The sequence below is a fragment of the Ornithodoros turicata genome, chromosome 6 (genome assembly GCF_037126465.1).
Source record: "Ornithodoros turicata isolate Travis chromosome 6, ASM3712646v1, whole genome shotgun sequence".
Lineage (NCBI taxonomy): Eukaryota > Metazoa > Arthropoda > Arachnida > Ixodida > Argasidae > Ornithodoros > Ornithodoros turicata.
Window position 1 is genome coordinate 32075813 of NC_088206.1, and position 11656 is coordinate 32087468.

General features: G+C 46.4%; 1 long non-coding RNA gene across 1 annotated transcript; it reads left to right on the forward strand.

Annotated features, from left to right (window-relative positions):
- Window positions 1-3785: 3785 nt before the first annotated feature.
- On the forward strand, window positions 3786-5491 carry LOC135397818 (uncharacterized). Its single transcript, XR_010423777.1, has 4 exons — window positions 3786-3867; window positions 3924-3996; window positions 5266-5338; window positions 5405-5491. It is a non-coding gene; the product is annotated as an uncharacterized LOC135397818 (long non-coding RNA).
- Window positions 5492-11656: the final 6165 nt, after the last annotated feature.

Here is an 11656-nt window from a genome sequence, read left to right on the forward strand (position 1 = left end):
TTCTTCGAGTATCCGTTTTCGGTAGCACTCGTCGAAGAAGTGCGGAAGAATATTATGTTCCCAGCAGCTACAGTATGCGTCACTCGATGGTAAGAAGTTGCGCGAGGAAGTCCTATGTCTTGCATGGTGTGCTTGATTTCAGGATCAATATCACCCGCCTGTGTAACGTGTTTCGAAGCACGTGTGGTCCAGTGGAACAGGTGAAACATAATTTACTGGCGAGTTCCCACGGAAATATATAATCTTAACCCCGTATGTGTCCTTTAGGAAGACCACAGTGGACCGTGGGAATTTCTTCTTCGTGATGTTGCTTCCCGAGGTCTCATTGCTCATCTCCCGGATGAGCTCTTCAAGTGTTACATGCGCTCTACGGTGGCTTCCTGCATGTCTTTTTCATGCAATTCCATGTAATATAGAAATTTTCCAGCCGCAGATGAACATTCCAAACTACATTATGTACTCAAGGGGACGCAGGTCACGTTCCGCGTGGCGGACGGAGCGCAAAATTTTAAAGGGGCACTGAAATTGAATTTAGTATTCTTAAAAAAATCCATAATATCTATATTTATACGAAATCTGTCAGGATCGCCCACGCAAAATATTGAAATTGTAAAAAAAAATATTGCTGACGGGAACGTTTCTGTAGACAAACGAGTAGTCTGTAGTCTTCAAACGAGGTCTCAATTTAACATCCTCGGTATCCCAAATTGTTTTCTCGAAGCATGTCTCGGAGGCTGCTTCTCCGTGTAGTGTAGTAAATGCTCTAAACGTGCAAGGAGAAGAACACGAGGTGGAGGTATGCATTTATTTGGACAAAGAATGTGCATTTAACACATTTATGTGCAATATATTTCGCTAACGGTGGGGCCCCTTGTTCCCAGAGGCGTGGCATCGTGGCAACTAATGGTTTTCGATGCTGTTCTTTCCCACCTCTAAGGACTAAGATAACGTACTACCGATCACCAGCGCAGATGTGCTACACCATCGACTCGTACCAGTGGACGGACTTCAGTCACCCAGTGCGTCGCTGCGCCTCACCGTGGAACTATGGTCTGTCTGTATCTCACCGTCAGACCATCACTCTAATGCAAATCTTCGCGTGCAGAATTAAGCTTGCGGTCCCAATGGGACAGTAACTTGACGCTTGCATTGCGCGAAGTTGAGGTCATGCCATTGGTTATCCATCAACCTCTCACGTGTCCACCAGATAAGCTGTCCTCCATTATGATAGAGCCTGGGATGTCATACACCATCTCAGTATCCCAGGTACATTCGCATGTAAAGCAACCATCTCTGTGGCTTTGTGTGGAAGTCAATTGCAGCTGGTTAATTTGTAAATTGCATCGTGCAGCGCAAGGTTGTCAGACTTCCGCCACCTTACAAGTCTATGTGCACCGACTACGTATCCTTGGGAATGCGAAAAGAATACTTCGGATATTTAACACGTGATGTAAGTTGAGACGGTGTCTGCAGTGCCCTTCAGAACCTTACCTATGTTATGCAAATTTGTCTCACGTTGTATTCTGCCAGAATATTCCCCTCCACGCGAAGTATCATAAAAGTTAATTTCTAGTTTTGAGAGGTAAGCGTATGACGCTACGATGTGCACAATCTGTCATCCGTCTGGCCACACTCCTTCTCCAAGGTCATTTTCCATGTGTCCTAACCTCAATGTTGGCAGATGTTTCTCTTCACCTCAGGTTTCTTCAGCGGAAACAGGTACACAAGGAGAGTCAAGTCCAGGATAGCAACAGAACACTCAAACAATGACACTGAAGCTTTTTAAGTTCGATATGTATAAGCTTTTGCGTGGTGGAGCACGCTCCATCAGGTGGTCCACCACACGAAAGCTTGCAGATATTTAACTTAGAACTTAGACTTCAGTGTCATTGTCTCAGGATTTTCGCCACTTCACCTCAATATTTTTCCCTAAAACCTTTTCTCACCCCAGTCCCTTTTCTGAAAAATTTCCTCACCTCAATCCTTTTCTTAAAAATTGTCCTCGCCTCACCGCACCTCTACACTTTTTGAATTCTTCTCGCCTTACCTCAATCTTTCCAGTGGAAATTTTCCTCACCGCACATCAACCACCGTGAGGTGAGGGTGAGGACGTCCTCACCCTCATCCATCATCATGAGGATGCCCACATCTGCTCCTCTGACGGGCTTCCAATATGGGGTGGAGAGCGGAAAAAATGTGTGCGTTGTTGCTAGGAGACAGACGTCATAGCTCATGGTCAGAAATCCGAAACTATGAAGTTTTGCGTGTTTTTCTGAAAATTTGTGGAAGCGCGCAATGTGTTTATATTTTGTGTCCCGAGTCTCTGAGCGAAGTGTATTTACAATACAAAATAACAGATTTTTAGTCACGCGTGGCACTTAAGGGGACAGTCGTATCCTTCCCGGTCGATACCGAAACTCAGCGCCGTTTTACTCCTCGAACATCCCCGACAACAACGACACACGCCAAAACAAATAACGTCGAAAATCCGATGCGAATTAGTGGAGCAGTTTCTGGGCAATTCGATGTAATGTAATGCAGGGTTGCGGAGTTGCCACTAAGGGTGTTGGAATGATTCCGGAATCATTCCAGATTTATCAGAGCCCGGAATGGAATTGGAATGGAATGGCGGAAACTGTCCTAGAAATGGAATGGAATTAGGCATTTTTTGCGCAGGCGGAATGGAATTGGAATGGACTGGTCTGGGTGCCACACGGTCAAGGGCGAAATAACCTTGTCTTTTTGCTTCTTCCGTGATGGGTAACGTCAATCTCCTCTATGGCACTGCTACCCAGCACGGTTACCGGTCCCTTTTCTTTTATTGATGGAATTAAAGGAATGGAATGGGTTGCCAAGCCATTCCAGGAGTGGGAATTGGCCATACCTTTTCATTCCTAGGAATTGAAAGGAATTGAATTATCACAAACCTCCACTCCTCGGAATGGAATTGGAATGGAATGGGTGATCCCATTCCGCAACCCTGATGTAATGCACTGTAGAGTAATGCACGGCAAGAGCAGATGCTGGATGTCGAGAGTATGGCGGAGTTCCATCTCTGGAAATCGGAGAAAACGTCACTCTGACAAGGCCAATCAACGAGCCTCGTTTGGGGACCAGCGGGTGTCTGCCAGTCGCGGAACTCTGTGATCGGCTTATGGAATGTGGATGTTGGAGTGTCGTTTCTAGGTCAGAGCAGGACGTGTCCGTATAGCCAGGAAGGTGACAACGCGATACTGTCACGTGAGAACTTACACCCATATGCGAAAATCGGAGTATTTACGGAGGATCTTCGCGAAGCAGACGAGCTCGGAGACAATTGCCTTCGCTGCGCTTTCATTGGTGTGCCTGGTCTACGTCACCACCATATTACTTCTTCAGATCGATAAAATCGTAACAAACCCAGTGCTGAGCACAAGAAGGGGGCGAGGGACACACGCGGTTGAGTTGCGTTGCGTGTGTCTCCCTTGTCTCCAGCACTGGGGTATTATGATTTTATCGATTTTAAGATGTCTAACCAACGCGCCCAACTTTTAACCATGATGTTACTATCCTAGGGCTTCCTCAGGTGCAAAGGCAGTGCGAATCTTTAAAACTCGTTTATTTAATATGTAAGCTGTTTTCGGAAGAGAAACTTGGCCAAGTAGTCTGCGAAGCGGTGCCAAATACTACCGTATCGGTCTCTTACACATTTCCGGGTGCGAATGTATACGTGTCGATATTTAAAAATAAAACGGCTAAACTTCCTGCCGAAGGTTTGCATACAAGACTGCATGATGAAATTGGAGCTTGAAATCTGCCAGTGCGTCCGTACAGTTCACGAGTTTGTGGGCAACTTCAAGGATCAAACTTGCGACGTCATTCGTGAAGGTAAGATGGTTTCTGGGCTGGCATGAGAAGGGGAGTTACTGGATCGTTTTTGGCAGATCTCTGCTCGAGAAAGACAAAGAACTCAAAGGCGCACCTCAGTTGCCAACAGAGGTGCCGTGCAGCATGCGTGTGAGTATTCCACGCTAAGTTTTCGATTCACATATTATTCATCGTGCAAGCAAGTGGATATTTAGAAATAGGTGCATTTACAAAACAGACCGCTACAGCATTATTTGTTTGAAATAAATTTCATTAAAAAGTATCGTGAAGGTCACTCCTAGCCGCACAACGCGAAAGGCGAACCCACGAAAACGGAGGTCCTGTTAAGGAATCGAACGGAACGTAAAACGGAAGTCCATGCGCGACCTGTCACGCATGCTCGCCTACACACAGTCCAATATTTAAACACTTTATAGCTAAAATTTGTTTGTATTGCGTGCGTGATATACATGGACCAAATTCCTGTACCGCAGAAATTTAAATAAATTGAAATTGAATTGAAAATTGAATATTTGCACATGCTAGGCAAAAGCGGCACTCAGTCGGAATAACCTTGCCTCCAGCTGAGAATCTTGCGCTCCCCACACAATAGAGTCACCGCATGTAACCATTAGATTTTACATTGCTGGCATCTGTTTTCCTAATTAGCTCTTTCTTTCCAAAGTGTTTCCTAAAAACGTCAGCAAAGCCAAATTGCGCGGCCGCTTCATTGTTCATTTCAATGCGTGTTATGATGCCATTACGGTAAAAAAATGCCAAGTACTTCTGTTTCCTTTTCCAAATGAACCCAGCGAAACCCAGTTTGAACACACATTACGAAAAATATACGTTCCGTCAGTAAACATTGTACGCTGCACCGAACGTTCGAAAGACCCCGTACAGATTCTCTGGGTAGCATGACGTCACCACGAGCAGTTAGATAGCAAGAAAAGGGGGAGGGTTTCTAGGGTTTAACCCCTACCCCGAAACCGTACATTTGGCAGTGCATTTGAGCGAGGGAAACGAGGGTGAAATCCTCCTGTCCCGTGTAAAGTCCCCATAGAACCCCACCCGAAATATTTTTCTGGCTGCGCCAATGACCACAAGCTGTGGCGTCCGACTAAGATCCGTTCTATTTAGTCCCCAGTCTGATTTTCCTCCTTAGTGGCAAGTGTCATTACAATATTATGCATAGTTCCATGGTACGGACAGGGAACGATCGTACGACGTCAAACTGACCAGCTTGGCACAATATAAGGTATGTCAATAATTCTACGACCATTTTGTACGTGAGGTCGTACAGATCGTGTACATTTAAGAATTATTATTATTATTATTTTGGCAGTCAAGTCCCGATGATGGAAAGTAAGTGGAATTGCAGCAGCATCGCATTCATCGAACCAAGTATGCACTTTTCAGAGAGAAGTTCTCATTCGTAGTGAAATTTTCATCGGACACTCAAAAAGTGTTCGAGTACCAGCCCAACCTGTCTGTAAGTGTCATCTTCAAGCATCCTGCGACATCCGATTTACACTGTGTCGTTACGAACGCTGTACAGGTCATCGAAGCATTTGGATATTTCGGAGGCTACATCGGCATATGGCTAGGCCTGTCGCTTCTCTCCATCCTACTCAACGCGGAGAAAAAGGTGGCAAGCATTCTTGCTCGTCGAGAAAACAAACGGTAAGTCGTGAAAAATAGATGAACGGTAAGTCGTGTGGATCGTCTTATAGTTCAATGCCAATTTCAAGAATCGGCATGCGCCCAACATTGCTATTACAACTATGTTGTGGGGGCCAGCCTTCAGTTTCGTTAAAACGAAACTGAAAGTACCCCTGTTCCTCTGTATTGGAATGAAGTATGCTGCCGTTATTAGCCTTTATAGAACGATGTTTCAACAACGCCCATCAGTGGATAGCGCACGGAAATACACATGCAATCGACTGATGGGGCATATGCAAGAATAGACCTTGTTAGGTAAAAATCTTCCCGGAAACAACGACGCTGCTGCCCCGACGACCGACAAAAAGCAAGCCTGTGACGCGCATGGGCTCATGGGAACTTATAGGGCCTTAGAGCAGCAGCGTCAGCTGGGGTAAACCATAACCGAAGCAGACGACGGAGCAGTGTCCCTCAAAGTTCCCATGTTGCTTTGCGCCGGGCGCTTAGTGGCGCGCGCACTCTTGTAAAATCGTCTATTAATAAAAATCACGAGCTTCCATTTCGTCTTTCGTCGTCCCCTCAGAGATGGTTGGAAGTAATAGTGGCACAATGCTCAAGATGCCTAAATCGGCCAACACAACTTTTTGTTCGCCTGGGAATGTGTGACTAATAGTCATTGCTTGTTACTTTGTTCGATGTTTCAGAGTTTCTGCCAGTAACGCACGAAACGTAAGAGCTATAGCACAGGTCGGCCTCTTCTCGGAAAACACCTCTGGGACCAGTATTCGTGCTGGACACAGGATGCTGCAATGAATTGGTTCGCACATGTGGTTCATCGGTCTTAGCAAGAGAAGGGAAGTGTGTGCGTACAGAACTCAGTTCACCATTGCAGCATGAGGCGGTTAACGAATAAAATATAATGTTCCACGTCACACGTTTGTTATGTGCTGCCCGGAGACGGGCGTTTCTGCACCAAACTTTCAAAGAGGGAGAGAGAGAGAGAGAGAAGAGGAAGATTGCATCAGAACGCTTTCAGTTTTGGCATTAGCTTACCCGACTAGCGGCCATTAGGAATAAGGTTGCCTGTCATTTTGCTTGTGCAGTGAAGTGGCAAATTAACATATGTATTTCAGTTAACTTTTTAATTAAATGCTTTCAAGGAAATATGTGATTGCAGAATTGAATGCAGTCACTATTAACCCGTTATCATTAGAAGGCTCATGTCAAAGGAAAAACACCGGCCTCGATGGCTCAGTCGGTAGCGTGTTCGCCTTCTGAACCCGAAATCGCGGGTTCGAACCCGGCCCAGGACGCCAGCAACTTGGTGGCGGAGTACAAGTTGCTTAGTTGCGATGTAAAACCCGCAATTATTAAAGGAAAAACGGCGCTGTCAACCGCGGACACGAGAAGGAAGGAGATACTGAAAGCGATAAAAAAGAAACAGGACGAAGGACAGACAAACAGCAGTGTACTGCCAACCAAAGACTTTTATTCCTGGAACACCCCCCCCCCTTTTATAATGCCCTCCCCTCTCCTGTCGAACATTCCAGAACTGCCGAGCAAGACTCTGTTTGGCAGTACAGTGCTGTGTTTGTCTGTCCTTCGTCCTTTTTGTTGTCCCCTCACACTGGGGCTTTTTATTGCTTTTAATATGCGTCACCAACCCGCCCCACCAAAACTTTATTTAAGGAGATACTATCACAGGAGCAGCTTGAACGAAAACAACGAAGACAGCGCGAAACGACACGCGAATTATCTTATCTTCAGACTCAGACTGCGACTTTTGACTCTCAGAGACTGCGGTGGACCCTGATGTGCCCATCCAAATCAAGGGCTTCTCGTACGTCACTGGAGCCAAACGTCCTGGAAACAGAAAGGCCGGAGTTGCCTACTACGCAGAGGATGGCATCAGCGTTACACCTCGAGAGATTCGCAGCAACGTTCACGAATACGGCGCGTCCTGTGCCGTACGCCTTCCCACAGACCTCAACGATGTCATACTGTGTACCTCCACAAAGGCAAGCGGCGACCGCTGTAAACCACATGATGGACTGCGTTATGCTTACTCAGGAGTGGGTCGACATGGTAGGAGACTTCAACGAAGACGATGGGGAAGACTTCCAGTTCGCCTTATATATGCGTTCTCTGTGCTTTGTCTGTGCTGCCGTTCCCAAAGGTTCCATCTCCACTGATCGAGGAACGCGCGTGGATCACGACTACCAAACGACGCCTCTGCGTCGTTACTTAGGGTGGCGCAAGCCTTCAAAAACCTTTAGGAAGATCAATTCGTGTATCCATTGGAAAAGCGTCAGCACAGCCCTTTCGAAACGCCTCACAGTAACTCCTTCAGTTAAACGCTAACAAGAACCTCTAAAAAGAGGAAGAAAAAGAAGGAACCCAAGGAAAGAAAAAAAAAGAGACAACAGGAAGCAAAAGAAGGAACAAAAGAAAAAATAAGCAGAATAAAGAGAAAAGGAGGACAGAAAATAAGGAACAAAAAAGAAGTAAAACAGAAAGGAGGAAACAAAAGAAGGAATCAAAGAAAAGAAGCAAAAGAGAAAGGAGGAAACAAAAGAAGCAAAAGAGAAAGGAGGAAGTAAAAGAAGGAATCACAGAAAAGAAGCAAAAGAGAAAGGAGGAAGTAAAAAAAGGAATCAAAGAAAAGAAGCAAAAGAGAAAGGTTGAAGCGAAAGAAGGAATCAAAGGCTTACGCTAACGCATTCCCAAAGGATCCATCAATCGATCTTCCTCAATTTTTCGACTCTGTTTCTTTCAAATCTTGAAACGCGCACGCACATTGAGATTCCCATTGCCATCGTAAGCCTTCCCAACCCTCTGGAAAGAACAGATCAGGGTCCCTCTCAAGTCCTTCGAGCCCACCCAATACGTCGGCAGCCCCCCCAATGCGGGCAGCAAATAGATACGTCGAAAAAAAAAAAAGAGAGAAACACTGTCAAGGAGCCCGCGATGAGGCATGTTACGTGTGTGATTCCAAGCAAATAAACAAAGGTTGGCCGAAGCTTGGCAATAGTTAGGCTGGCCTACCTGGCGTTGGTTGGTACAAGGTCGGCCAAAAAGCTTGTTTCTTGGTACCGATATGTACCCTGGCCAATGACTTGTCAAGCATTGATCAGCCTGCCACAGACCGCAGCAGTCTTGTGGCGCCGCTCATATTCATGCTCAATTGTCTCGCGGCGTAAGGTCACGATTTATCATTCTTTGTTTGTTGTGCGTATTTCCCACAACGGACAGTGAGCACGGCGTTTCAAATTGCAAAACAAACAAAAAAAACAGATAAAAGTATAAAGGCGTTTCAAAGTGTTTAAACAAAGCTCGCAAGATGCCCCAGACTACAATAGGACCACCTGAGGAACATATTCTGTACATAGCTTGTCTCGCGAGCTTCCGCAAATTCGACAGTCCTGTTGGCCTGTAGGTCAAAATGAAGGGTGGGGTGTTTTAAGTTTAATTTGGCGCGTACAGAAACAACATTGAAATGATGAATTGCTTGTCGCATTAACTTGCCATGAAGGGAACGCTTCTGTTTCTCACTGCTTTATTTTTTTAGAAATTCGCTCGGTCCATCGAAAGTCGAACTTATGCAGCGCTACACCATTCCGCGTTACTCTCTCCCCAGGTGAGATTGATCTGAGCTTTGGCAAGTGCTTGGCCAAAGAGATCGTATCTTGGTACGGATCTGTACCCTGGCCGACGGCTTTCCAATCCTCACTCTGCTTATCACTATGCAACCTTGCGCCAACGTTGGATGACCCAAAGAGTCGTGGGCCAGCTCTCATCCGACCTTTTGCAAACCGTCGGCCGTCGGCCATTGCTTGCTTGGGCAGTTTTATGCTCATGTAGACGAGAAGTTCGCCTCCGCGTTCATCCTCCCATCCGAAGGCGTAGTGCAAGGACGACGCCTTTCGCACCCAACCTCATCCACAGCTGCGGAAATCTATGTCATCCTTTTCTTTCTGCAGCACATAGTTGATTTTACCCCGCGGGAACGGGCAGTCTTCACTGGCTCAAAATCTGCACTGCAAGAAATTCTGGCATACTAGGTTCATACGCACCCGTAGTCACAGGTGTGTTAATGGCTTACCACCATGTGTACGAAGCAGGCAACAGGCTGGTTTTCCAGTGGGTTCCAGCCCATTGTGACAGCGCCGCAGAAACAGCTCTCTGGTATCGGAAGCGGACGAGTATTGCACTGCCAGGAGGAGACCATCGTTCCATTCTCATGACAACCCTGGATTCCCGCCAACGGACAACCGACATTCTTCCCCTATCTATGCAGCACAGAGTTGATCAAACGGTTGCTTCAGCTCTAACTTCAACTCCAACAGAGTCTAGCGGCACTGGACAACCGGCATTTCTCCTTCTGCAAGACTGCGGAAGATGGCCCACAAAGCAACAACAATCCAAAGCACTGAAAGTGCTCTGCACTTTCTTAAAAGATAGCGCTATAAAAGACCGCTTCTAAATTACCTCCCTCCCAATTATCATATTTTAACGCGTAAGAACTAGAGCTGCAGGCGCTCTTAGGGCAGCCACCTAGCTCCAATACACCATAACTAGGGTTCTGCGTTTTCGGTTTTCATCGCCAGACACCGAATACAGAGGAGCATTCCAGAAACGATGACAGAGATAAACTGCTGTACATGCCCAGCAAGTTGTTGGTGCAGATCAGAAAGCCATACCGAAATACAATGGTTGTGAAAAATGTCCGTTTACTTTTGCGTTAGCAGTAAAACGCCACTGCAGCGAACAACGCCATGTTGAATAAGCGTCGTGCGGAAATTAAATTGTGATTTCTATCCGCCGATAACTGCAGGGTAAATCATGTACACTCCAGGAAAAACATCAAAAAACGCCGATTTCGTGAAAATCAATAAACACCGAAAAACATACGCCGGATCCGCCCAAAAATAAAAACCGAAAACGCGGAACCCGAACCATAACCCAGCCGGGGCGATTCCAAAACTTAGCCGAAACTACCTTCACGAGTACTGTACACATACAACCGTCAAAGTTTTATTCAGAATAACCAAGTCGTTTTCGAGGAATTTGTCAAAACGTGACGTAATAGCAGACGACGAAACCTGCGCTCCACTATCATGCAACGTCACACATGACGTCGTCCTGCGGGTACGTCGCCGTTGCCATGGCGATTGGAACTTGCAGAAGGACTTGGATTGAGTCATCCCCTTTGCTCTCGAAATGGGGACACTCAGACATATATCTCCGCAAGCGGAGAATGCACTGCGGTCTGTGGGGTCCCCGATAATGTGGCGCATAATCGGATACGTGGGAGCTAAGTCACGTGTTTTCTTTCTGTGAGTATTTAATGTGGTATTTAGATAAACATGAACTCTTTCTCCATGTACGTCGTCAGTGACACTCATTTAGAAACATGTTCAGTGTGCAACGGGGAGTGTAATAAAAGCGCGCGTGATATATTTTTGGTCGGAACTGTAACGCGACCGCGCGCGCCGATGGCCAGCAACTTCAGATTTGTGATGCGGGTTGGGTTGTTCTGCGACCTTTAACTTGTCTCTGGGGGCTAACATAGTTGTTCTAAATCAACATGTGGGCCACTTCTTAGAATGTGCGGGTTTCGCCTGAGAACTGAAAGAAAATGTACGAGAGTTGCCGCGGTCCCAAGTCACGTCTGAAAGTCGTCTGCTCACGCAGGTACATTAGCTCGCGCAAAAGCAAACGATTTCTGTATCCTACCACGGACCTTCCCGCAGGGCGACGTAGCCGTTCTTTTTTTGCCAACACAGATCGCGGCATGCTCTGCAATCTCTATCAATTTAATCCGATTATTTACTTCGCATGACGCGCTTTGTCGGGTAAATTTGCAGTAGTCCATTTTCAACAAAGGGCAATCGAATGGTACACTTTATGAGAGGGGCTGGGGGTACGAGACCCTCCCTTTAAACTGATCTTCCGCATGCCATGAAACACTTTTCGTCAAGATGCTGCATTAATTCATCGAACGCGGCTGGATGTGGGTTTTACGGCCCAGTGGAGTTACCGCTTGAGACAAGTTGACTCTCACAGATGCTGTCACTGCGGTGCTCTAGAGGGTCTGGAGCACATTTTTCTTCATTGCTCACACTACCAACCTTCTCAAACCGCACTC